The sequence below is a fragment of the Carassius gibelio genome, chromosome A18, assembly GCF_023724105.1.
Source record: "Carassius gibelio isolate Cgi1373 ecotype wild population from Czech Republic chromosome A18, carGib1.2-hapl.c, whole genome shotgun sequence".
Classification (NCBI taxonomy): Eukaryota; Metazoa; Chordata; class Actinopteri; order Cypriniformes; family Cyprinidae; genus Carassius; species Carassius gibelio.
The window spans coordinates 28,417,511-28,444,350 of record NC_068388.1 but is presented as its reverse complement, the minus strand read 5'-3'; positions in this window follow the sequence as shown (position 1 = coordinate 28,444,350).

Sequence of the window (26,840 nt, the reverse complement as noted above, 5' to 3'; positions counted from 1 at the left end):
AATTTCGGTGGCATTGGTGTGATAAAAAGAAAGACATACATTAAATTATTCAAATGAAAGCGTAATTACATTACAACAACATGCCTTTAAATTAGCACTAAGCCTGACAATTGCATTTGCAATATAATTGTAAAAGGTTTGTTATTCGTTCCCTATGAAACAGTCCCAGAGCTCATAATGGTTTAGCTACCCACCCCCAGTATGTGTGTGTCTAATGTGTGTGTGTGTGTGTGTGTTTCTGAAAACTGAATGAATAAGCTTTCCACTGATGTATGGTTTATAAGGATTGGACAATATTTGGCAGAGATACTGAATATCTGGAATCTGAGGGTAAAAACAATAAAACCTAAATACTGAGAAAATTGCCGGTTTCTGGGGTTCGCCAGTTTCTATTGCATTTCATTCGTAATATCAGCCATCTAGCCTCACCTCTTTCGCGTTTTTTTCACATCGATTTTCTCCTGCCGAACGTAATTATGACATTGGCAATAGAGAGTTGTTGGTGGTCAAATTAGCATTGGAGGAGTGGCGCCACTGGTTAGAGGGTTCAGGGGTTCCCTTTATTGTTTGGACCGATCACAAGAATTTAGAATACATAAGAACTGCCAGAAGACTCAATTCCAGGCAGGCTCGGTGGGCACTTTTTTTCGGTCGTTTTGAATTTACCCTATCGTACCGCCGGGTTCCAAAAATGTCAAACCCGATTCTTTGTCACATCTTTTTGATCCCTCCGCCCGTCCCGTTACTCCCGAGTGTATTTTGCCTGACGCGCACGGGAGCATGACTTGACGCGACATTGCAGAAAATGTGCATTCACAAATGTAGCCTATGTTGATCCAAATATGGAAAGCACATTCAAATTTAATAATATAAAGTTCTCTCCAGAGATGTTTTGCCACATTTCTTCAATTAAGGATGATTGCTATGTAATATATGGTGTTCCCATTTGCCTGAACTTCAAGTAAAATGCGGGGTAAACCGAAAATCCAGCACTCTCCTTCACTACTGATACTGCGACTATTATTTTTTCTACGTGTTTATTCGCTGGCATTTTTCACATTTATTGCTTTTCTCCCTTAAAAACAAATTTGTCCATTATGATGCTCAATTTTACCGAACTAATGGCTGTTGATTGAATTCTGCCAAAGTGGCCGCTTGTGTGTGTTCATTAAATGAGTAATGTTATGTGAGTAGGTCGGATCATGTCTGAAAATAATATATGAAACACAAAATAGTTTAACATAAAAAAACGTTAGGCTATAGCTTATATTTCTTAAGTAAATGTTTAAATTAATGTAAAAAATAATAATAATTGTAAAACTGAAAAAAAAGTAATTGTATTCAGCATGGTGGGACGCATTTGAATTCGTGACGGGCTGCGGGTTGAGATGATGCTGCTGCTAGCTCCATGGTCATTTAAGAGGCCTAGCCTATTGTTTCTTTTACGCGGCTGAAAATAACCGTGCTTTCTGTTACTGAGCCTGTGTCTGTCACTTGTCCTCTTAAAAGTGGAAACTTGTGCGTAGCTTTGTTGCATTATATTGAAACTTTGTTGATGTTCTTTGTTCATGACTCTTTATATGGCGATAAAAGACAGCTTTGTTGCGTTTTTTTAAGTGGGGATTGGGGGTGTGCCAACCCGTTTGGGACATAGAAGAGGGTGCACAGGAATAAAAAGTTTGGGAACCGCTGCACTATAACATAACGGTTATGGAAATTAAAACGACAGTACATTGAATTAAATTGCAATGAAGTAACAAACGATCCACATCATTAAAGAGAATAAGCTCCGAAATATTTAAAATAAATAAAAACGAGGATCAATCTGAAACTTTTCAAGTGCGACAATAACCTACACACGATCCACAACATAATTAAGTTGCAAATAGCATAGGCTCAAACATAAAATTAAATGAAAGAGGATGCATCTGGGACTTTTCGAGTGCAGCGCAAAAGTCGCTCAGCCTGAAGCGAGGGAGAGATTTCCTCAAGATTTTTTATTTGCTCATTTTCTTTCTCTATTCTCTTCGTCTCTGTTGCCTCCAAATCCTCACTCTCTCTTGGCCCCTCTCCTCCTGACTAACAACTTTTCATAAGATGTCCGACTTGACAGTTTCTCTGATTTTAGCCAGTTAAGCATATTTATAATATATATTATGGAATGAATGAAAGGAGTTGGCACGCATATTAGCCTGCAGTACATAAAAGAAGAACATCGAAAACTATTAATTATAGTTTTTTTATGTAAAATAAAAGCGATTTCAAAGGAAATGTTTACTATTCATGTTTCTTTATTGTATGGAAAAATCCCATTTAAAAAAAAAAAAACAGACCGCCATTACATTTTTCCTCTCGCACCACACTTTGGGAATCCCTGAACTAAACGATCATAAAGTCGCTGTAGAATATACTGCTTTAGATATTCCTAAATTATAAGAAGAGAAAGATGCATTTCAATGTACAGACAATATATTTTCAAATTAAACAACGTTTGTAAATATCTGATGTTGTTTATCTTGATCGAACTACATTGCATCAACGTAGTGGTTAACAATGACTAGGCTACATATGTTTTAAAATGTATTACTGTAAGAAAGTACACACTGACCTAACAGACATCAATATATAAAACAAGATTATTTAGAAATATAATTTCACAACTCTCAAAATGTTACTTTTGTCTTTACAGGTCTTTCTTTTTACTATCCTGATTGCAGTTTAATTTATAATTACTGTAACTGTCCTGTTACAACTGTATTTTGATTGAATGTGTAAATGATAAAATTTTATGAAAATAAATTTTTTAAAATAACTTTTATGAAATAAACTAAACTCTTACCCGTGCTTCCCGTTCTTCAAGTTAATTTTGTATAGCGCTTTTTTTACAATACAAATCGTTACAAAGCAACTTTATGTTTCTACAATATTTAGTAGTAGCTAGCAGTTGGCAGGATTTTAGAAAAAATAAAAAATAATAATAATAATTCAAGACGTAGTCAGCTAGACGATGAACTATCAATATTAGTAATTAATAGTTATTATATGATGCAGTCACACATTGTTAGTTCTGTTTGTTGATTCAAGGTTAGCATCATCTGGGGTCCTCTGAGGGTCAGCATCATCTCTTCTCAGGTGTTCTGGATCCAGACTGGAGCTTGTGTAAATCCCTGCCGGCTGCCCAAAACCGGAGGAGCCGTCGCCGTCCACCGGGCGGCGGAGGAGTGTCGTGCCGTCCACCGCCAGGCACCGCGGAGGAGATCACCCAGCTGGTGGAGGGCCGAGCAGCAGTGCATCTGGGAAACTGATTTTTTTTTTTCTCTCTCCCCTCTCTCGTCTCTGTCACTCCTCCTTCCATCTCCTTTTCTCTCACCTCGTCTGTCCTGTGAGCGGTCCCCCCCGGAGGGAAGGGGGGTGGGGGGGAGTAGAGCGCAGTCTCGGGAGTACCTATAGTGAAGGACGAGAGAGGACCAGGCCTGGACCATATTTTATGTGTTTGCTTTTTATTTATTCTGTTTTGTGTTTATTTTGAATAATTAAAGTGTTATTTGATTGTGCGCCGGTTCCCGCCTCCTTCTTCCTGATGAGTATGGAGCTTTTATCATTACAACATCATTAGCATAGCTGCTGATCCAACAAAGTAAAATTAACCCAAGCTAATGAATAAAAATGCACATTTGATCGGATGCAACTACACTCACAATTTAAAAGATACATTATTCGTATGCTTGGCGAAAGAGATGTGTTTTTAATCTAGATTTAAACAGAGAGAGTGTGTCTGAACCCTGAACATTATCAGGAAGGCTATTCCAGAGTTTGGGAGCCAAATGTGAGAAAGCTCTACCTCTTTTAGTGGACTTTTCTATCCTAGGAACTACCAAAAGTCCAGCGTTTTGTGACATTAGGGTGCGTGATGGGTTGTAGAAGGCTAGTTAGGTACGCAGGAGCTAAACCATTTAGGGCCTTATAGGTAAGTAATGATAATTTGTAACTGATACGGAACATAATAGGTAGCCAGTGCAGAGACTGTAAAATTGGGGTAATATGATCATATTTTCTTGACCTCGTAAGGACTCTAGCTGCTGCATTTTGGACTACCTGTAGCTTGTTTATTGACGAAGCAGGACAACCACCTAGAAGTGCATTACAATAGTCCAGTCTAGATGTCATAAATGCATGAACTAGCTTTTCTGCATCAGAAACAGATAACATGTTTCGTAGCTTGGCAATGTTTCTAAGATGGAAGAATGCAGTTTTTTGTAACATTGGAAATATGATTTTCAAAAGACAAATTGCTGTCTAATATAACACCCAGATTTCTGACTGTAGAGGAAGTAACAGTACCTCCGTCTAGTTGCAGATTGTAATCTACAAGATTCTGTGTAGTGTTTTTTGGTCCAATAATTAATATCTCTGTCTTATCCGAATTTAATTGGAGAAAATTATTTGTCATCGAATCTTTTACATTTTTAACACACTCTGTTAGCTTAGATAATTGCGGAGTTTAATCTGGTCTTGTTGAGATATATAGCTGAGTATCATCAGCATAACAGTGAAAGCTAATTCTGTATTTTCTAATAATATTAATAAGGGGCAACATGTATATTGAAAATAGAAGGGGACCTAGGACGGATCCTTGTGGCACTCCATATTTTACTGATGATAAATGAGATGACACCCAATTTAAGTAAACAAAATGGTAGCGATCGGACAGGTAGGATCTAAACCATCTTAGAGCCTGCCCTTGAATACCTGTATAGTGTTGTAATCGATCTATGAGTATGTCATGATCTATGGTGTCGAACGCAGCACTAAGATCAAGTAAGACTAGAAATGAGATGCAGCCTTGATCTGACGCAAGGAGCAGGTCATTTGTAATTTCACCAAGTGCAGTTTCTGTGCTATGGTGGGGCCTAAAAATACAGATCATTTTTATGCAGGAAGGTGCTCAATTGAGCAGACACAACTTTTTCTAAAATTTTAGACATAAATGGAAGATTTGAAATAGGCCTATAATTTGCCAGTACACTAGGATCTAGTTTTGGTTTCTTAATAAGAGGCTTGATAACCACCAGATTGAATGGTTTTGGGATGTGACCTAAAGATAACGACGAGTTAATGATATTGAGAAGCGGTTCTTCGGCTACAGGTAACAGCTCTTTCAGTAATTTAGTGGGTACAGGATCTAATAAACATGTTGTTGGTTTAGATACAGTGATAAGTTTATTTAGCTCTTCCTGTCCTATATTTGTAAAGCACTGCAGTTTATCTTCGGGTGCAATGGATGAAACTGAAGTGTTAGACGCTGTAGAATCTACATTCGCTATTGTATTTCTAATGTTATCTATTTTATCAGTGAATAAATTCATAAAGTCATTACTATTCAACGTTGGTGGAATATTTGAATCAGGTGGCGTCTGGTAATTTGTCACTGTGCTAAATAAAAACCTTGGATTGTTTTGGTTATTTTCAATGAGTTTGTGTATATGCTCTGCCCCAACAGTTTTTAGAGCCTGTCTATAGCTGGACATACTGTTTTTCCATGCAATTCTAAAAACTTCTAAGTTAGTTTTTCTCCATTTGCGTTCAAGACTACGAGTTACTTTCTTGAGATAGTGAGTATTACTGTTATACCATGGTACAGTACGTTTTTCTCTAAACTTTTTCAATTTGATGGGGGCAACAGCTTCTAATGTATTAGAGAAGATAGTGCCCATGTTGTCAGTAATTTCGTCTAATTCATGTGTATTTTTGGGTACAAATAGCAGTTGGGATAGATCAGGCAGGTTATTTGCAAATCTTTCTTTGGTGGCTGGAACAATAGTTCTGCCCAGACGGTATCGCTGCGACATATAGTTAATATCAGTTATACGCAGCATGCACGATTCAAGGAAATGGTCTGTACCATCATCACTTTTAGGTACAATATCTATAGCAGTAAGATCGATTCCATGCGATATAATTAAATCTAGTGTATGATTAAAACGATGAGTGGGCCCGGTGACATTTTGCTTGACTCCAAAAGAGTTTATTAGGTCAGTAAACGCAAGTCCTAATGCATCATTTGCATTATCAACGTGAATATTAAAATCTCCCATGATTAGCGCCTTATCAACTGTAACTAGAAGGTCTGAGAGGAAATCTGCAAATTCTTTTAGGAATTCTGTATACGGCCCTGGTGGTCTATACACAGTAGCCAGAGCAAGAGATACATTAGATTTCTTTTTCATGTCTGACAGTGTAACATTTAGCAGAAGTATTTCAAAAGAGTTAAACCTGTATCCTGTTTTCTGGGTAACATTGAGAATATCACTATATATTGTTGCAACACCTCCGCCACGACCAGTCTGACGGGGCTCATGCTTATAACAGTAGTTTGGTGGAGTAGACTCATTTAGACCAAAATAATCATTTGGTTTTAGCCAGGTTTCAGTCAAGCAGAGTACATCAAAACTATTATCTGTGATAATTTCATTTACAATAACTTCTTTTGGTGTGAGTGATCTAATATTTATGAGCCCAAACTTAAAAAATTGTTTTAGTTCATTTACTTTGCATTTTTCTGGTTTATTTGCGATAAGATTTTTTCTAGATCCTACATTATATTTATATTTTGACCTCACTATTCGGGGAACAGACACAGTCTTAATAGTTTTTACAGTGCAAGTACTTTTATCATTTAAGCGGGTGGAACAAAACTCATCATAATGCTTATTTGAGAATTGACTTACTAGTCACATGGAGCGAAGTATCCTGGAGATGTTGTCAGAAAGCAGCTCCGCTCCGATTTTGCTGGGGTGTAATCCATCAGCGCGAAACAGCCTAGGACGCTCCCAGAAAAGATTCCAGTTATTAACAAATAGCAGTTTCTGTTCTTTACACCATGACAACAACCATTCATTTAAAGCAAAAAGTCTACTGAACCTTTCGTGTCCTCGTCGATACGTGGGCAGTGGTCCTGACACGACGATCGTCGCCGTGGGCGTCGTGCTGCGAACCGTCTCGATCAGGCTGCTGAAGTCCCTCTTCAGTGTCTCCGTCTGCCGCAGCGTGGTGTTGTTAACCCCCGGCATGAAGCACGACCGCTCTGGGGCTCTCGTCGGCCTTCAGGATCGCGGGTATCTGCACAGAAACATCGAGAACACGAGCACCAGGCAAACAATGAGTGTGCACTTTACCTTCGGCTAACGTAGCACTTACGTGTCGGACAACGGAGTCTCCGATGATCACAGCGTCGCGTCCTGTCTCACGGAGGGGAGCAAAGCGGTTCCGGATGTAGATCTCAAAGGCAGGAGGGGGAGAAGTCGTCACCCGGGACTCGGCTCGCGTCCTCCGCTGTGGATGCACCCAGGGTCCGTGGTGTCCCGTCATCGCAGTGAAGGACATCTGGGAAGATCGCGTCCTGGGTGCACCGGGCCTGTGATGAGAAACACACGGAGTAGACGTGGTGGAACTGTTAACAGCACGCTGTATACTTACCCCGGACTTGTGAGCGTCAGCCTGGGATGATTCCAGCGCGGCTCTCCGCTCTCTCAGCTGGGCCTGCCTTACCTCCAGGTCGCGAATCTGCTTCCCCACTGCCTCGAGCTCGAGCTGCACAGAGTGGAGACATTCATCCGCCATTAAAGCAAGTAACAGTGAGTACAGCAGTGGTAATGTGTGTGAATAAAGTATAAGCAATGTAAGCGCAGTTAGCAGCAACCACGCTTGCTGATGCTAACGGGCTAAAAGCTAATAGCGGACCCGGGAGATCAAAATAAAACTAGTGATAGCGAGGCGCTCCGATTGCTTTTGTTGTAGAATACAATAGAGGATATATTCACACGTTATATAAACGGAAACGATGATGTATAAAATTGATTTTTAAGTTAAAAATAGTCAATGAGAAGAATATAGTGACGGAGCTCAAACGCAGTACAGCCGCCAACAACAAACAGGAAGTGACGTCTTCATTCGCCATGCTGGATTACTGATGTAAAGGCTTAATTTCCGTTCTAATTAATCCATATTGCGCAAAAGGTGCACAGAATTTTGCTCCGTGAATGCACTCAGTGGCTTATGATATGATTGGTTGAATGGTAAGCTCGCATCTGAGTGGCTATAGAGTACGACAGTCCAACGTGGGAAGAGAGCTCTGCCAGGAAAGTCTCAAAAACACACACACACAAATCCGAGTGGATTCGTAGTAAATGACAATTTATGCTCAACATGAAGTATAGATATTGTTGTCATGAAGACAAGAGCCTGGTCTGTCGGTGGTCTCCCTGTCACCTACAGCAGCAGGGATGGCACGGTTCTGGTGAAGCAGGCCTACAAGCTGGGATTGGTAGTGCTGCACTGTAATCATAGTCATTTATTTATATTTTTCATTATATTTTATTATATGATATTGGTTTGAGACTGAGAGTATTTTATTTAGTGGAGAACTTTGCAGCAGTATTTTATTTCTCATTCTTTTTGTATTTTATATATATTTTATTAAAAATAATTAAAAACGTGTATAGTAATAAACAACCTGCAGTTTAATGTTTGCATTTCTTTCCCTTACTCTACCGAAAATGAACCGAACCGTGACTTTAAATCCGAGGTACGTACCGAACCATGATTTTTGCATACCGTTACACCCCTAATCTGAACATCTCTGACTCTGTATAATAGAAGACTTCACCAACACAGGATTCAGCAGCTATATATCATCTTACCTCAGAAGTGTCATCTCATAGTGTAAACTCTCCTCCCAGCAATCCTCGTCGATCCCTACCTGAAAAATATGACCGCTCCTCTGCGAAATTTAAGGGCTTCCTATTGCAGTGCTCTCTGTTCATCACCCAGCAGCCTAATCTCTATCCTACGGAGGACAGCCGAGTGTCGACTATATGCTCGCTATTGACTGGAAGGGCTCTAGACTGGGCGATGGCGCTTTGGGAGGAGGGACACCTGTCTTTTCCCTCATACAAGAAGTTTCTCCACCAGTTCAGAGATATACCAGTTCCTCCACCAGCTCCTTACTGCCAGTGGTAAGGAGCTGGGCGAGTTATTACTTTCCCTACGCCAAGGTGGATCTTCTGCGGCCGAGTACACTCTCTCCTTCGCACTCTAGCAGCACAAACAGGTTGGGAGGAGGACCGGCTGAAACTACTTTACTGCAAGGGCCTCAATTCAGATCTGCTATTTGAGCTGGCATGTCGGGATGAGGGGAAATCGCTCAGTTAGTTAATGGACCTGACCACTCAGCTTCCATAATTTTCCCTCTCTCGCAACCTGAATCTGAGGCCATGAATACCTACATCAAGGTAAAACTCACAAAGTGATTCATCAGACCATCCCCTTCTCCCGCATCAACAGGATTCTTCTTTGTAAGAAAAAGAAAGGATTGGGCTTACCTCCATGCATTGATTATCGCAGCCTAATGAGATCACAGTGAAGTTCTGCTATCCATTAACATTAGTTCCAGCCACCCTAGAACAGCTCCGCACTGCCAGGTACTTCATGATGTTGGGTCTGTGCAACGCATACAGTTTAATTTTGGATCAGGGAGGGAGATGAGTGGAAGACATTATTCTCAACCACCACTGGGCACTATGAATATCACGCAATGCCATTCTGTCCCTCTGTCTTCCAGTCATTCATAAATGAGGTATTCCAAGACATGCTGAGCAAAAATCTCATTGTGTATATTGACAAAATCCTTATCTATTCAGAGACATTCAAGACTCATGTACAGGATGTTAGAGCTGTACTCCAGCGCCTGATTGACCACCAACTATATGCCAACTATATAAGGTTCAGAAATGTGAGTTTCACCAGACACAGATATCTTTCTTGGGATACATCAGTGCCGAGGGGGTCACCATGGATAATGGCAAGGTAGAGGCAGTACTTAACTGGCCACAACCCACTACTGTCAAGGAGTTACAGTATTTCCTGGGTTTCGCCAACTTCTACCAGCGATTTATTAGAAACTTCAGCATCACGGCAGTGCCACTCACATCCCTCCTCCAGGGCAGAGGTCATCGTCTTGAGGTGGACACCTGAGTGTACTGCAACATTCAAACAACTGAAGGAGAAATTCACCACAGCGCCAATTCTGCATAATCCAGACTCAGAGCGGGAGTTCATTGTGGAGGTGGATGCATCTAATACTGGTATCGGAGCGATACTATCACAGCGACATGGTAATCCTCCTAAACTCTTCCCCTGTTATTATTACTCATGCAAACTTATCCCAGCTGAACGTAATTATGATGTGGGTGACAGAGAGCTCTTGGCTGTGAAGGCCACCCTCGAAGAATGGCGGCATTTGTTGGAGGAAGCTCACCTACCTTTCACAGTACTGACAGACCACCAAAATTTAGAGTATATCAAGGCTGCAAAGAGACAGGATCCGACAGGCCAGGTGGTCCTTGTTCTGTTCTCAATTTAATTTTAAGGTCACATATTAGGCTTAGTTTCCTGCTGGGAAGTTGAAAACGAAGGTCCCGGGTAGACAGCCACACCCACTGCCCAGGAGCGTACTCAGGTCCCCTTGTCCGATAAAAAATCAGCCTGTTCTCAGAATCTACTAACTGCTCACTGAAAGTGTACACATGTGTACACTGTTCCAGGTCTCATGTACATACAGTGGGACATCATGACCGAAATTGCAGCAGCACAGAGGGAGGAACCGTCACCAGCCAAATGCCCCCCACACCTACATGCCACTTTGGGCAGAGGTCATTTAGGGTATTACATTTAGGCTCGAGGGTTCCATAACACTCCCAGTGCCGGACACCCAGGCATCACAGCCACTACTCACCTTGTCACAAACGTTTCTGGTGGCCTGTGCTTCAGGCCAATGTGATTATGTTCATCCTCTCACCAGAGACCTGCTGGGTTACTCCAGCCACTTCCGGTACCACAACGCCCATGGTCCCATAAAGCTATTGACTTTGTCACCAATTTGCCTCCCTCCCTGGGCTACACTAACATCCTGACAGTAGTTGATCAGTTTTCCAAGGCCTGCAGATTCATCCCCTTGGCCAAACTACCCATAGCATTGCAGACAGGAGGCTCTGATACAGCAGGTATTCTGACTATATGGGCTACCCAAAGATATAGTCTCAGATCGAAGACCCCAAGTGAGGCAGAGAGTTATAGTATTCATTGTCAGGAAGGTCAGGAATTGTCAGGAAGCTGATATCACTCCTGAACTTGCCCCCCCACCCCCCGAGATCCCACATCCCCAGGTCCATTTTTGCACTAAAAATCTTTTATTTGAACTGTTTGTTCACTTCACTGATTTGCACTCTATCTGCCATATGCCTTACGCTGTTTTATTTAACTTTATTTTACATTTTATTATGTGTTTTTTTTTTATATTCCCTTATTGTACAGTTGTATTCTTATCTTTTCTTATATTTTATATTTGATCTAGATTTTTAGGCTCTACTGTTAATGTTATCTGTATGCACCGGGGGTCTGAGAGTAACATAATTTAGATTCTCTGTATGCAGTGTTGGGAAGGTTACTTTGGAAATGTAATAGGTTACAGATTACAAGTTACCCTGTTTAAAATATAATAGTAGTGTAACTTTTTCAATTACTTTATTAAAGTAATGTAACTAATTACTTTTGAGTACTTTTTGATTACTTTTCTAAATTTGTGAACATTATAATAAATAAAAGCATATACATCAACTCAAATACAGTTATCTAAGAAGCATGTGTCATATGCTGTTTAATAAACTCCTGAAACATTGGTGTTTTTTTTTTTTAAACTGCTGTCTCTTTATATATGATATGATGATAGTTTTCTCAAAATAAGTAAAATGCATGAAGTGACAGAGCAGTTCTAGAAATTATGTGTATGTGCTCGTGTACTCATATATTGAGACGGCAGAGGTTGAAAACACTGCGAGCTTCAGTAGGCCTATGTGTAGTAAATGAAACTGCATGTCTTTGCCATTAATTTACAGGAGGGGCGGACTGGTAAAAAAAAAATCAGAATGGAAAATTCAAACTCATACAAACAAATTCAAGGACAATACTATTTTTTGTATGGACCTGACATAAAAAAGGTTTAAATCTTTAATATGGGGAACATGTCAAATAATTAAAAGTTCTCTCCTGAACGGCACCTTCACTTCCATTTTTTCTCTTCAGTCTCATTATTTTTCCCCGTTATCCATCTTAATACTCAAGATTGAACAAAACTGTACTTTACAATACAATACTCTACAATACTACAATATATTTATAGAAAAATCCTAATACTGTACACGACTCATGTTTTTCCCTTACAAAAATTTACCATGCTTTTATTAGCCTATATAAAAGTACAATAACCTTGTATGGTTTTTTGTTTTGCAAATGGATTCGTATTTATTTTTAAATAAATAAATTTGTAAAATAATTTTACATTTTTGGTTACCACAGTTAAACAATAGTAACCATTTTCACTGGATTTATAGTAAAATAATAAAATGTTAATTTTCGCAAGGGTTGTGTCAAAAAAGCATCTTTACAGATTAAACTGACCTGAAACCCTGAACAGTAGTTCTGCTTCTCTGTTCCAGCTGTGCGCTTCCACAGTCCACTCTTTTATCTCTCTTTCGCATTGATTACTTGGAGTCTGATCCAAAACGTTTGGCGGAGGCGTGGAGAGCGCGCGAGTCACGACTAACAGATTTATTAGAGATTTAATTATCAAATGGCGGATTCGCAAATGATCGCTTTAGTACATTCGGCAGGCAATTATACAATAATGACATTAAAATATTGGGACAAGTTGAGGAAGACTGAGGAAGCTGGCAGGCCACCGGGAATTGTCCCGGTTCTCCCGGTGTCCAGTCCGCGCGTGATTTCATATATTGCATTTTGGGGGCTTGATATTCACAGACACCAGTCCATGTCATGTTTTGATTCAAGTGTACTGACCTACTTTTGATTTAGTCATCCAAAATGTGGCATATTCCGTCCGCGTTAGGAATTCCATTTTTCTGACTGGATTCTACGAACCAGACTGTGTTTCCGCATCCCGGAAATTATTAGGGCGTATGTCTTAGAATAGTCAGTGCAATTTGGGAAAGAAATCAGTTAAATCTGTATGTGGATGTGTGTAAATATTCAAATGTAATCCCCTTTGTAATCGTTAAAAAATTCATAAGTAACTGTAATTTAATTACTCATTTTTTCTTAGTAACTGTAACTAATTACAGTTACATTAATTTTGTAATTAAATTACGTAACGCCGTTACATGTAACTAGTTACTCCCCAACACTGTCTGTATGTATGTATTGTACTGTACATGTGGAAGAATTGACAATAAAGCAGACTTGGCTTGACTTGACTAGATGTGTCCAACGGTGTCCCTCTAGAAAATGTGTGATATATGCGTTCTGTGTGAATGGCTTGGTTTCAGTTTTGATGTAAAAAAGATCTTCTCCACATTTTTTTTTCTAGTGGCTTCAACCGGATAGGATAAGCTAACATAAACCTTATAATACAATGACACTTACATCGCCATCGCATCTTGTGTGCCACTGATAAAGGTCAAGTATACTTCTGCAGTCCGCGTGTGCGTACACGAGGTAAATGACAAGACAGAAGTGGGACTGCATGTCGAGCTCGTCCGCCTTTGAAAGTTGTGCGGACGTGGCTGTTGGTGAGAGGGAACGGAACACGGACTGTGAAGGCAGCCTCCTTAATCCACACCCTAAAATTTGAACGCAAAGTTTTTGCATTTGAATGTGGATTTTTATTTTAAATTAAACTATTATTCGAAATTCGAATTTGTTTTTGATAGCCCTATTTAGATCCAGTAGCACTAACAGAGATGAAGTACGATTACTTCAAACGCATCAAACTTAAAAAATACCTCTGAGCAATGTTGAAAATATTACTATAAATTGTAGCAACACCTCCCCTTTACATTTTGCATGTTGCTCATGTTTATAACAGTAATCTCTGGGGGTAGACTCATTTAAAATAATGTAATCATCTGGGGCCTGTTCTTCGTACGTCGCATATTACATCCAAGATCAAATGACACATCCAAGATGATATCATCGTGCTAATCCTGATCCGGCTAATTGGGTTCTTCGAACACACCTGTTGTGTATGATTAGTATCGCTGGATTGAGTTATCGGAGATAATTGCGCGTTCATGTGTTGTCTTAAAAGGGGATATGTATATCGATACTCGAAACCATGATCAGCAGTACAGCGATTGGCTGGTGGCAAGATGGCAATGTAAAGACGTCATATAATTTAAAACGACACCTGACGAAAATCTTGACAAATTTCTGGACTTTTATAAGGAAACAGCCAAGCAAACAAAACTACATAAATGTTATAATAGATACATGGAACAGATAACAGATACATGTTTTTATTTTATTAGAATTTTTTTCATGATTCCCAATTATTTAGATTCACAATTTATAATAATTGTGCAGTCTTTACATTTTTATTTCAGTGTAGAAATTATCTATTCGTTTCATTTTATATTTGGACAGATTTGTAATGTGACAGCATTAATGAAAGTTTCTTAAGGGTCAATATCATGTTATCTGCATCTCCTGCGCTCCATCAAGCCACTCTTATAATAGCAGTCATCACTCAAAATAATGCACGACTCTATTATCTGTATAGCATGTGTGTAAGACTCTAATACAATTATGGAGTAATCATTTTATGACATAAATATTTCAGTGAGTAAAACTCGTTTTGTCTATAGTAGGCTGTTATGGACTACACAGCATTTTTATATTATTTTTTTATTAATTTTTTAATGATTATTATTTTAAATTATTGTCCCTGTATCAGTACGATACTCTTGTAATAAAGTAGCGGTGGTAGCAGACATATTTTGAGTATCAGTTCTGGTTGAAAAGAAGCGATCTAATCCTGTTTACATGAAATAAGCCTGCTCCCGAGCAGGTTTAAGCTTACGGACCTGTTTCTATGACAGCAGCTCCGGGATGAGCTTCAACATCTGACTCACAGCATACTCACAGCATCGAACAGGTAAGCCTCTCTAACCATAGAAAGGAAAAGGTAAGGTTGTCTAGATGGGAGGCTCTCGCCGACATCTGATGAAAGCTCAATTCTCACAACATCATAGGATCGGAAAAGAAAAAGTAAAGTTGTCTGGTCAGGAGGCTCTTGCTGACATCCGACAGGAGCTCAATACTCAGGGCACGGACAGGTAAGCTTCACAGGAAAGTCCAAGATTCCTTGATCAGGAGGGCTCTTGCAGCATTTAACGGGAGTTCAATACTCACTGCAGGGACGGGTAAAGCAACACCGTTAGTTTTAAGAAAACATTCGCTACGTGGCGATTCAGGCACATTTGGGATGAGTGTTTTGGCACTGGCCCAATGGACGTGGACTTAAAACATGTTGCCACAGTTGCTTGGGTGAGAGACAGGCTGAAAATGTCTGTGAAGACCCCTGCAAGCTTCTCTGCACATGCCCTAAGCACATGACCAGTAATGCCATCCGGGCCAGCAGCCTTGAGCGTGTTTATCTGGCACAATGCAGTGTGGACATCTGTGGATGTGAGTTTGAAGGGTTAGTGGTTTGCTGAGAGTGTGATCTTGGTGGCCGTCTCCTTACTGTTGCTGTTTAAGTGAGCATAAGTCATTTAGCTCGTTAACGAAGGAGACGTCCATGACCGTTGGAACGGAGTTGCTTGACTTGTAGTCGCTGATGACCTGGATGCTCTGCCACATGAATCGGGGGTCAGAGTTTGAAAGGTGTTCCTCTACCTTCGGGTTGTAGCAGTGCTTAGGCATTTTGATGCCCCTTTTCAGGTTAGCCTGGATTAGCAGTAGGCCTGAGCGTTTTGTCGCGGTATAAGCTCCATCAATGTTTGTGTAAACATGATTTTAAGTTTTGTCTCCTCTAGTGTGGCAGGAAGCGAATTTGGTTGCTAGTTGCACTTGATCAGTAATTGTTTCCTTTGATAAACATTAGTTGTTAGTTTGTACCTATAATAAATTAATAATTTAGGCACATAGTTGAAATCATTCTCGCAAATAATTTTTTTCATCTGTTTATGAGTGGAGTGTAATTAAAATACAGAAAAAAATGCTAGCAAAGATTAATTAATAAAATCTGAGTAATTTCTTTGTATTCTACACTGCTTGCGATGTGGTTAAAAATGACATCAACTTCAAGAACCAAAAAATCCCCAGTATAGACCTTATCATCTAAACGGGAGAAGCTGAGTCTGATGTATAATGGCAGGTGCAAAAAGGTGCAAACCAAATGCTGGTAAACCGTCAGTTAATAAAACATCGTACTGACTTGACCCCACCCATCTTGTTACCTGATTATTGGTTAATTTGCCCCACAAGTGTTATCCAATACCGTCCTCATTTGTTCCCTATTTATTTTCCTTGTGTTTGCAGTCCTGTGCCAGTTTGTCATTGAATGTTCTCTGCCGTGTGCTATGTCCTGCTTGCCAGGCAAGTTTCCAGAGGTTTTTCCCTTTATGGGGTAGTTTTTGTTTGTTTTGGTTCTACTTTTAATAAATTCCTTATCTTTCTGCAATACTGAGTCCACACTCCATCCTTTACCACAACCCCTATCAATTTATGATCTGTGATCATATCATTTACAAAAAAATGCTTTCATAGAAAGGGATCTTATATTCAACCAAGCTTTATAATTTGTTTAACTGTATTTTCATTTTTTTTATTTGGTGAACGTGAACTATTAAATTGTAACCCTTAATTTTTGGGGCCGTTTTTTTATTTTCTAGTTTGAGGAACAGACACAGTTTCTATAGTATGATTTCTTGGTGAGAAAGTATCTATTTGTTGAGAAATGACTGACTTCTGTGACGTGAGGTGGCTAGCTCTTGGTCGGTTAAGCCAGTCAAACTGCTTCCTGACCTGGACCCCAGTGAATTACAAACTCTAAGAATATGTACCATATTTCTAGAGAGAAGTGCTGCACCATCCCAGGAAGGATTAAGACCATCTCTTTTCAACAGGTCAGTTATGCCACAAAAACCAATTGTTTATAAAAACCTATGTTATTCTGCAGGCACCAATTAGATATTGAGCCATTGAGTGATGACAGTCTGCTATGTATCTCATCACCATGGTAAGCAGGGAGGAGACCAGAGCATATTACAGTGTCTGACGTCCTTCTTCTTGCACTTTATTTTATAAGTTCACACACATCTGTTTTTTTTAATGATCTACGATTGGCGAAGTCGAACATAATTAGCACCAGCATGAATAATCTTACTGAATTTATGTTTAGCATTAGCCAGCACTTTTAAATCTGCCAAGATGTCAGGTGCTCTGGCTCCCAGTAAATAGTGGACAATCGTGGCTGGTGTGTCTATTTTAACGTTCTATATCATATCTTTTCAACAGCTCAGGTCTGCCCCAAAAACTCATCCAATTGTCTATGAAAACTAAGTTATTCTGTAGGCACACATTAAAATCTGTTAAAGGATTGTTAGGCTGCATTAATTTGATCACCAGAACCAGGAACACTTCCCATAACCCCCGATGTACTTGCTACATAGTAAGAAAAATGGCATCATTAGCCTCATTAATACTTATTCGGAGGTCACCGTAGCCATACAAATCCAGTATGTATCAAGATCAGATGGTGGATCAGCACCTAGAGAAAACCTCTCTGATTGTCAGAGAAGACCAAAGTCTTTATACCATAGCCACCAGATCCAGTCTGTATCCAAGTCAGAAGGTCACTGCAGTCACCCGGATCCCGTATGTATCCAGACCAGATGGTGGATCAGCACCTAGAAAGGACCTCTACAGCCCTGAAAGACAGCAGAAACATGGACAACTAGAGCCCCAGATACAGTTTCCCTGTAAAGACCTTGTCTCAGATGACCACCGGGACAAGACCCCAGGAATCAGATGATTTTTTTGCCAATCTGACTTTGCTACAACCTGGAATTCAAATGCTGGTTTTGTCTGGTCAGAGGAGAACTGGCCCCATAACTGAGCCTGGTTTCTCCCAAGGTTTTTCCTGCGATGGAATTTTGGAATTTTGGTTCCTTGCCGCCGTCTTCTCTGGCTTGCTTAGTTGGGGTCACTTGATTTACAGCGATATCGTTGACTTGATTGCAAATGATTGCACAGATATTATTTAAACTGAGATGATGACATCACTGAATTCAATGATGAACTGCCTTTAACTGTCATTTTGCATTATTGACACACAGTTTTCTTAATGTTGTTCAGATGCAAGTTTTTTGTTTAAAGCACTATTTAAATATAAATTAAAGTGCGTTCAAGTGCCAGCAAAGACAGTGCAAAGAAATACCCCAGTTAAATCAGCGGGAGTTAAAAGCAGATTGTAAGTGTAGTTGTTTATTGTCTCATTAGTGTTTAGCGCAGTTGTCGTTGATAGGAAACACTTGTTTGTTTACTGTGTTGAGATGTGCTACGTTTGGACTCTATCACATACGTTGTCAGTGTTGTGCGCTTGCTTAGACCTTTGTTGTGATAAACAGTAAAGTGTGTTCAGCTGAATTCAATTTCCATTTTGTCGGGTATGAAAAGGGTTAGTATACGGTATAGGTATTAGTATAGTATACAGCGGTCACGGCAGCCCTCCAGTTTAGCCCTCCTCCTGTGAAGACCGAAGAGCGTAAAGACCATCGACTCTACCATGTGACTCCACCAGGAAGGGACACCAGCAAGGAATATAAGTATTGTTTGATTAATCTCTTTTTCCTTCTACTTGTTTCTTTTCTGTTTCAGTTTTTGTTTATAACCAATTCTTACTATGTGTTTCCAGATCCCACCTATCCCTACCATTCGCAAACCATGCATTACACAATGTAGACAGTGAAATCTTAACAACCTGCACACTTTGCCTATGTCTGCTAATAAACTACTTTCTTTTTCTATTGGTCTCTGGAATTGCCAGTCTGCTGTAAACAAAACTGATTTCAAAACTTCTATTATTAGTCATTCAAAGCTTAATTTCATGGCACTAACAGATACCTGGATCAAACCGTAATCCTTTACCATCTTTGGGTTACTGTTACCTATCCTCTTAAAATACATTTGTAGTTGTCTATCGACCCCCAGGACCACTAAGTAACTTTTTTGATGAATTAGATGTGTTGCTCTCAACCTTTCCTGAGGATGATACTCCCCTAGTTATGCTTGGAGATTTCAATATCCATCTAGATAAACCTCTGTATGGCTGATTTCCACACTCTGCTTGCCTCTTTTGATCTCAATCGAGTGACAACTACTGCTACTCACAAATCAGGCAACCAACTGGACCTTACACGACACTGCTCTACTGATCATGTACTGGTTACTCCACTGCACATGTCGGATCACTTCCTCCTCACTCTTAACCTCAACATTTTCCCTGACACATCGCTTACCCCTCCACATGTCATCTTTCGACGTAACCTATGCTCACTCTCAGCATCCCAGTTATCTGCAATGGTTTCATCTTCAGTTCCTTCCCCTAAACTGTTAGCATCTTTTGATGGTAACAGTGAAACTGATACTTTCTGCTGCACTCTTGCATCTTGTTTAGACACTGTTTGCCCCTTATCTTCCAGGCCAGCCCACACCACAATCAGTCAAGCTCATATCAACAACAAACATACATTCATTTACATCGTCTCTTCACTATCTGAGGCAGAAGTCTCCAAACTCATCCTTTCTAATCATCCTACTACTTGCCCGCTTGATCCTATTCCATCTCATCTCCTTAAAGCCATTTCTCTAGCAGTTGTACCTGCACTCACTCACATCATTAACACATCACTCCACACTGGTGTTTTTCCCTCATTGTTTAGACAGGCTCGTATAACTCCACTACTTAATAAACCCAACCTCAACCCATCTCTTTTAGAGAAATACAGACCAGTTTTGCTTCTTCCTTTCAATGCTAAAACACTTGAATGAGCTGTATTCAACCAAGTCTCTGCATTTCTCACACATAACAACATCCTTGACAGCAACCAATCTGGCTTCAGAAGTGGACATTGAACTGAGACTGCCTTGCTCTCAGTTGTTGAAGCCCTGAGATTGGCAAGAGCGGAATCCAAATCTTCCCAAATCTTAAGGACTTATCCTGCTTGATCTGTCCGGTGCCTTTGACACGGTTTGCCTTTGATCTCAGGAACCACACTTCAGTGGTTTGAGTCTTACCTATTAGATAGGTCCTTCAAAGTATCTTGGAGAGGTGAGTCGTCCAAGTCACAACATCTAGTGGGGTGCCTCAGGGCTCAGTTCTTGGACCACTTCTCTTCTCTGTCTACATGGCATCATTAGGTTCTGTCATTCAGAAACATGGCTTTTCACACCACTGCTATGCTGTTGACACTTAACTCTTCCTCTCATTCCATCCTGATGATCCGACGGTAGCTACTCACATCTCACCTTTCTAACAGACATTTCTTGCTGGATGATGGACCATCACCTTCAACTCAACTTTGCCAAGACAGAACTGCTTGTGGTTCCAGCAAACCCATTGTTTCATCACAATTTCAACATCAAGTTAGGCACATCAACCATAACTCCTTCAAAAACAGACAGAAGCCTTGGAGTTATGATTGATGATCAGCTGATTTTCTTAGACCACATTGCTAAAACTGTCCGATGCTGCAGATTTGCTTTATTCAATATCAAGAAGGTCAGACCCTTTTTCTTTCGGAACATGCTGCACAACTCCTTGTTCAAGCTCTTGTTTTGTCCTGGATTATTGCAATGCTCTCTTGGCAGGTCTTCCAGCCAGATCTATCAAACCGCGGCAGCAAGAATCATTTTTAATGAGCCAAAAAGAATAATCGTCACACCTTTGTTTATCAATTTGCACTGGCTACCAATAGCTGCTCACATAAAATTCAGGGCATTCATGTTTGCCTACAAAACTACCACTGGCTCTGCACCCATTTACCTAAATGTACTACTTCAGACTTTTGTGCCCTCAAGAAGCTTGCATTCTGCAAGTGAACATCGCTTGATTGTGCCTTCCCAAAGAAGCACAAAGTCACTTTTACGGACAAATTAAATGTTCCCTCCTGGTGGAATGACCTCCCCAACTCACTCCGAGCAGCTGAGTCCTTAGCCATCTCCAAGAATCACTTAAAATCCATTTCTTCCATCTTTATTTGACTCTCTAACTTTAGCACTCACTATTCAAATTCTATTCTTAACAAAAAATCTCAAATCTCTCAAATCTTTTTGTATTCTAATTTCTTTTCATTAGGGGCCAAGCACCGAAGGTGCGAGGCACCTATTGTTTCCGTTGGCGTAATTAGGGGCCAAGCACCGAAGGAGCGAGGCACCTATTGTTTCCGTTGGCGTTATTATTAGGGGCCAAGCACCGAAGGTGCGAAGGCACCTATTGTGTTTGTTGGCGTTATTATTCTTCCTCTTCTTCTTCCACCCCAAGTCTATGGTAGCCCATAGAACCGATTGCGGGAAAGTTGTATAATTTGGCACACTAATAGAGGACTGTCTGAACATTAACCGTAGCAAATTTGAAGTCTCTAACTCAAACTGTCTAGCGCCACCAATTGTCTAAACTTTCAAAAACTTGATGCTAATAACTCTTGAACCGTAAGCCACAAAATGAAAATTATTTTTTCCTGTGATTCCTTGGCTCATGCCGAGTCGAATGGACACCGAAATTCAAAAATCGCAAGGTTTAGTTTTTTCGCTATCGTCAATTGTTCGTAAAACCTACTTTTTCGAACTCGTCCTAGGCCGTTGCACCGATTGTCACGAAAATTGAATCAGATAATCTTCAGACCATGCTGGCAAAAAGTTATGGAATTCAAGTTGATTTCTCAAACTGTTTCCGAATAGCTCATGAACGAATTCTTCGAAAAGCACGCAAACGTGAACGTGAGGCTATATCTCCGCAACGGTTTGGCCTATTGAGACCAATCTTGGTGGGTCTTATAACAACCATTCCCTGGGACTACCTGCAGTGTTTCGGCGCTGTGCCCCCTAGTGGTCAGGAGATATGAAAAATGCATGTTTTTGCTCATAACTTCTGAACGGTTTTGCCAAAAATCACAAAAGTGGTGTCTTTAGATTCAGTGCATCATTCCGAGTCGAATGATACCGAATTTTCCCAATTCGGCCGTTTTGGGCGTCGGCCATTTTGAATTTAGTTGTAAATTGCTGTATCTTAAGAATGAAGTTCCGTATCGTTTCGCAAATAATTACAAAAATGTCCGGCTCCATGCCCTGAATGTACACAAAAAAATTGGGGGCAGCGCCACCTTGTGGTCAATAGTTATAACGATTTTTCGAAAAATGCTAATAACTTTTGCATACATTAGCCTATTGTAACAAAGCTGATGTTGATAGATTCCTTGGGTCATGCCGAGAACACCGATACCCAATTTGTCAATTTTGGCAAAATTTCCTGTCCGCCATTTTGATTCATGTTGAAAACCTACTTTTTCAAACTCCTCCTAGACCGTTGCTCAGATTTTCACCAAATTTGATTTGGATCATCTTCAGACCATGCTGGCAAAAAGTTATGGAATTTGTGTCGATACACGTAACCGTTTTCAATTAGCGTACCAACGAATTTGCTGGAAAGATGCCAAACTGCATCTGAGGCTGTATCTCTGCAAAGGTTGGAGATATTTACACAAAACTTAATATGTGACATTGTCACATCACATTGACCACGCCACATCATTTTGGTCACAGCGCCACCTATTGGTCAAGAGTAATAAACCAATCAATAACCGCTAATTATTACATTTCAAATAATGCTAATAACTTTTGATTGCATTAGCCTATTATCATGAAACATGTCTCAAAATGTTCCTTGGGACATGCCGACAACATACATACCAATTATGTCATATTAAGCAAAACTTCCTGTCCGCCATTTTGATTCATGTTGAAAAACTTTTTTTTTAAACTCATCCTCAACCGTTTGTCTGATTTTCACCAAAATTGAATCAGATCATCTTCAGACCGTGCTGACAAAAAGTTATGGATTTCGTGTCAATAGACGAAACCGTTTTTGTACAGCGCTGCTTCAGATGTCAGGCATCTTAACAAAATGAGCCTGAGGCTATATCTCTGCAAAGCTTTGTTGTAATTAAGCCAAACTTGTGTGTGCCATTGTCTAACATGGAGAATAGGCTCACAGACACTCACACACAGAAATGAAATGGTTCAACTATTATATGAATAATCAATAAGCATGATTACACACACACACACACACACACACAGAGAGAAGTACATGCCCACACATTTTGTTGTATGTAGATATTTGAAATAAATTATAGGTGACACACAACTCACAGAAAGACTTCTTTTCTTACATTTCTATGTCAGGTTTCATTGCATTCATATTCTGACATAATAGTAAACATTTGATATACATGTATGAATAAATTGTTGAACTTTCACTCAATGTGATCTTAAATGCTTGAACAGTAATATTAAATAATAGTAATATATATTTTTCTAGATGAATCAATCATCGAGACAATGAACTGTAATGTTTTAGTCTTTAGTGAGCCCATTAGTGGTCTTCCAGTGACATCTAGTGGTCGTAAATGCAATTTATCATACAACACTGTCTCTTTAACCTTTATAACTGTTATATGTTGTCTTAATTTCATTCCAAAGAAGCATACGCAATTTATGTATAATTTCACAGTCTGGATAATAGTACTGCACTGATTTTAAATAACCTAGATATGGCTGACAGTAAAAGAATAGAACAGAATTACAGACACACACAAACATGAAATGTTTAAACTACTATATTAATACTCAATAAGCATGCTTAAACCCACACACAGATGCACACATTTTGTTATATATATAGATAATTAAAATAAATGATGGGTGATAAAACCTATTGCAAGTCTTCTGTTTTTATGGGCTTCTATGTTCTATTTTTCAGGTTTCATTGCAATCATAATCTGGCATAATTATAAACATTAGATATATCTGTATGAAAAAATTGGTAAACTTTGACTCAATGTGATCTGAAATGCTTGAACAGTAATATTAAATAATAGTAATATACATTTTTTCTAGATGAATCCCTCAACAAGCCCATAAACTGTAATGTTTTAGTCTTTAGTGAGCTCATTAGTGGTCTTCCGGTGACATCTAGTGGTTATAATTGCAATTTTTTATTCAACACTGGGTTTTGAAGCTTTATAAATATTACAGTGTTCTTTTTTACCTAATCTCTGTTAAATTTTGCATGATTGTTTAGAAAAAATACAGATCTAATGCATGTGTGATTATATTACCCCCTTTTTTTTTGCAGTTTAATGCCATTCACAACAGAAATCTTTTGTTTTTTAGGCCTGTTTAAATGATATCTAACCAAAGGACAAAATACAACATATTTTTTCGAAGTTATTGATCTAGAGAGTCCTGAGAATATTACTGCAGTGGTTTGATCAAGACTGAACAAAAAACCAGGTGACCCAAAACATTCAAATTCGTGGACCAATTTTATGAAAAAGGCTATAACTCGGGAACAAAATGAGATATCTTCACCAAACTCAGAACTCATATGCATGAACAAAAACTTTAGTCAAATTATTATTTTTTTTCCATATCTGCCACTTAGTGGCGCTACAGGATGAAAAAAAATCAAATGGCTATAACTAAGCAACCGTTGATCCAATCAACTTGAAAATTGATATGGCCCAATGTGGCACAAGTGCTCTATGAGGAATTTCACTTATCTTAAAAAACATGGCCGCCATTGGCCAAACAACTTTAAGCACCTATTTGACAAGGTTAATGGAAGTCGATCGGAACGAAACTCGGTGGGCATGTTCGACTCATTGCCCTAAAGGTCTGTAAGTATTTTGAAAGAAATTGCCCACAACATTGTCACCTCCCACAGAACACAACAAAGCGATTTGATTACAGCGCCAACTATTTTTTCAAAATGATAATGCATCATTTTACTGGAGTTTTACTGGCTGTTTCAATTACACTCTTCCAATAATTGCTTTTCTTACTCGTTGCATTTGGTCTGATGCTCCATGCCATGCTTAGCTCCTCGCTGTGGAACTTTTATTAACGATTTCAGCCATTTCAATTACAATCATGCAATTATTAATTTCATTATTCATTGTTGCATTTGGTCTGATGCTACATATGCTTAGCTCCTGATGTTGCCGCTGGAATGCTTGGCCCCGTGATTGCTGCTTGCAGCTATATTTCTGCTTCTTCTTCTTCCGCCGCAAGTCTATGGCAGCCCGTAGAACCGATTGCGGGAAAGTTGTATAATTTGGCACACTGATAGAGGACAGTCCTAACATTAACTATAGCAAATTTGAAGTCTCTAACTCCAACTCTCTAGCGCCACCACTTGTCCAAACTTTCAATGTTTATATGCTAATAACTTTTGAACCGTAAGCCAGAAAATGGAAATTCTTTTTTCCTCTGAATTCTTGGCTCAAGCCAAGTCGAATGAATCCCGAAATTCAAAAATCGCAAGGTTTAGTTTTTTCGCTATTTTCAATTTTTCGAAAAACCTACTTTTTCGAACTCGTCCTAGACGGTTAGTCCGATTTTCACGAAAATTGTCTCAGATCATCTTCAGACTATGCTGGCAAAAAGTTATGGAATTCAAGTTGATTCGTCCAACTGTTGTCGAATGACACGTGTACAAATTTGATGAAAAGCACGCAAAAATGCATGTAAGGCTATATCTCGGCAACGGTTTGGCATATTGAGACCAAACTTGGTGTGTGTTATAATAAGTAGTGATGGGATTTATGGCTCTTTGAGGGGATCCGGATCTTCGCGATCCGTTCCTTTCAAAGAGCCGTTCAAAAGAATGGATCTTTTGGCTCTTTTTAAATATTTAGTCAGTTTTAAGAAGCCAGCTTGGGAGCATCTCAGTTTATCCTGGAAATAATCACTGGGAGGTATTATGAGGTGAGATTTGTAGTCAAATAATTAAAGCTCAGATATCACACACCTATATCTGAGTTTGAATTATTCTGAAATATTGATTGTTACCTCATTTCTCATGTGTGGACTATATTCCATAGGGTTGCACAAATCCCTCTGCTTAGACAGTGACATCATTATTTTGATTTACCTTTAGTACAAAGTGTGTGTGTGTGTGTGTGTAAAACTACGTTGACTTATGTTATTCATACAATACCTACTCACAAATAAACATAAAAAACGAAGCCGGCTGCAATGAATTTCTGTGCAAAACAGCTTTTACTACAAACACTTCCACACAAGAACATTGTTATCACACAAGAACATTTTGATAGAAAACTATTTTTTTTTTTAAAGTAGATAAAATTAGAATAAATAAAATGGAAATGTCTACATACTACATACTATTACTACTGTAAACTTTGCAAATAGGACATCAGCCCCTTCAAGTCAATGAACAATAACAAAGTGGGCTGCAATGAATGTCTGTGGAAAACAGCTTTTAGTGAAAAATTTCTATACAAGTACAGTATCACAAAAGAACATTTTTAATGATTTTAAAATAAGTTTTAAATGAACACAAAATGCAATGTAAATGCATGCACAACTAATAACTAATTTCATCACGCTATAAAGGGTTGGCCTGTGCTGGGTGCGCCCCTCCCCCTATAACTGTTCTGTCTCCTGGAGGAGCTCATTTGTATGAACACGCATAGGAAAAAAGAACGATAGAAAGAACGGCTCCTCTCCAGTCGCGACTCGGCTCCCATCGTTCATGTTTATGAGCCGTTCAAAAGAATCGGTTCGTTCGCGAACGTCACAACTCTAATAATAAGCATGACCTGAGACTACCTGCAGTGTTTCGACACAGCGCCACCTAGTGGTCAGGAGATATGAAAAATGCATATTTTGGCTTATAACTT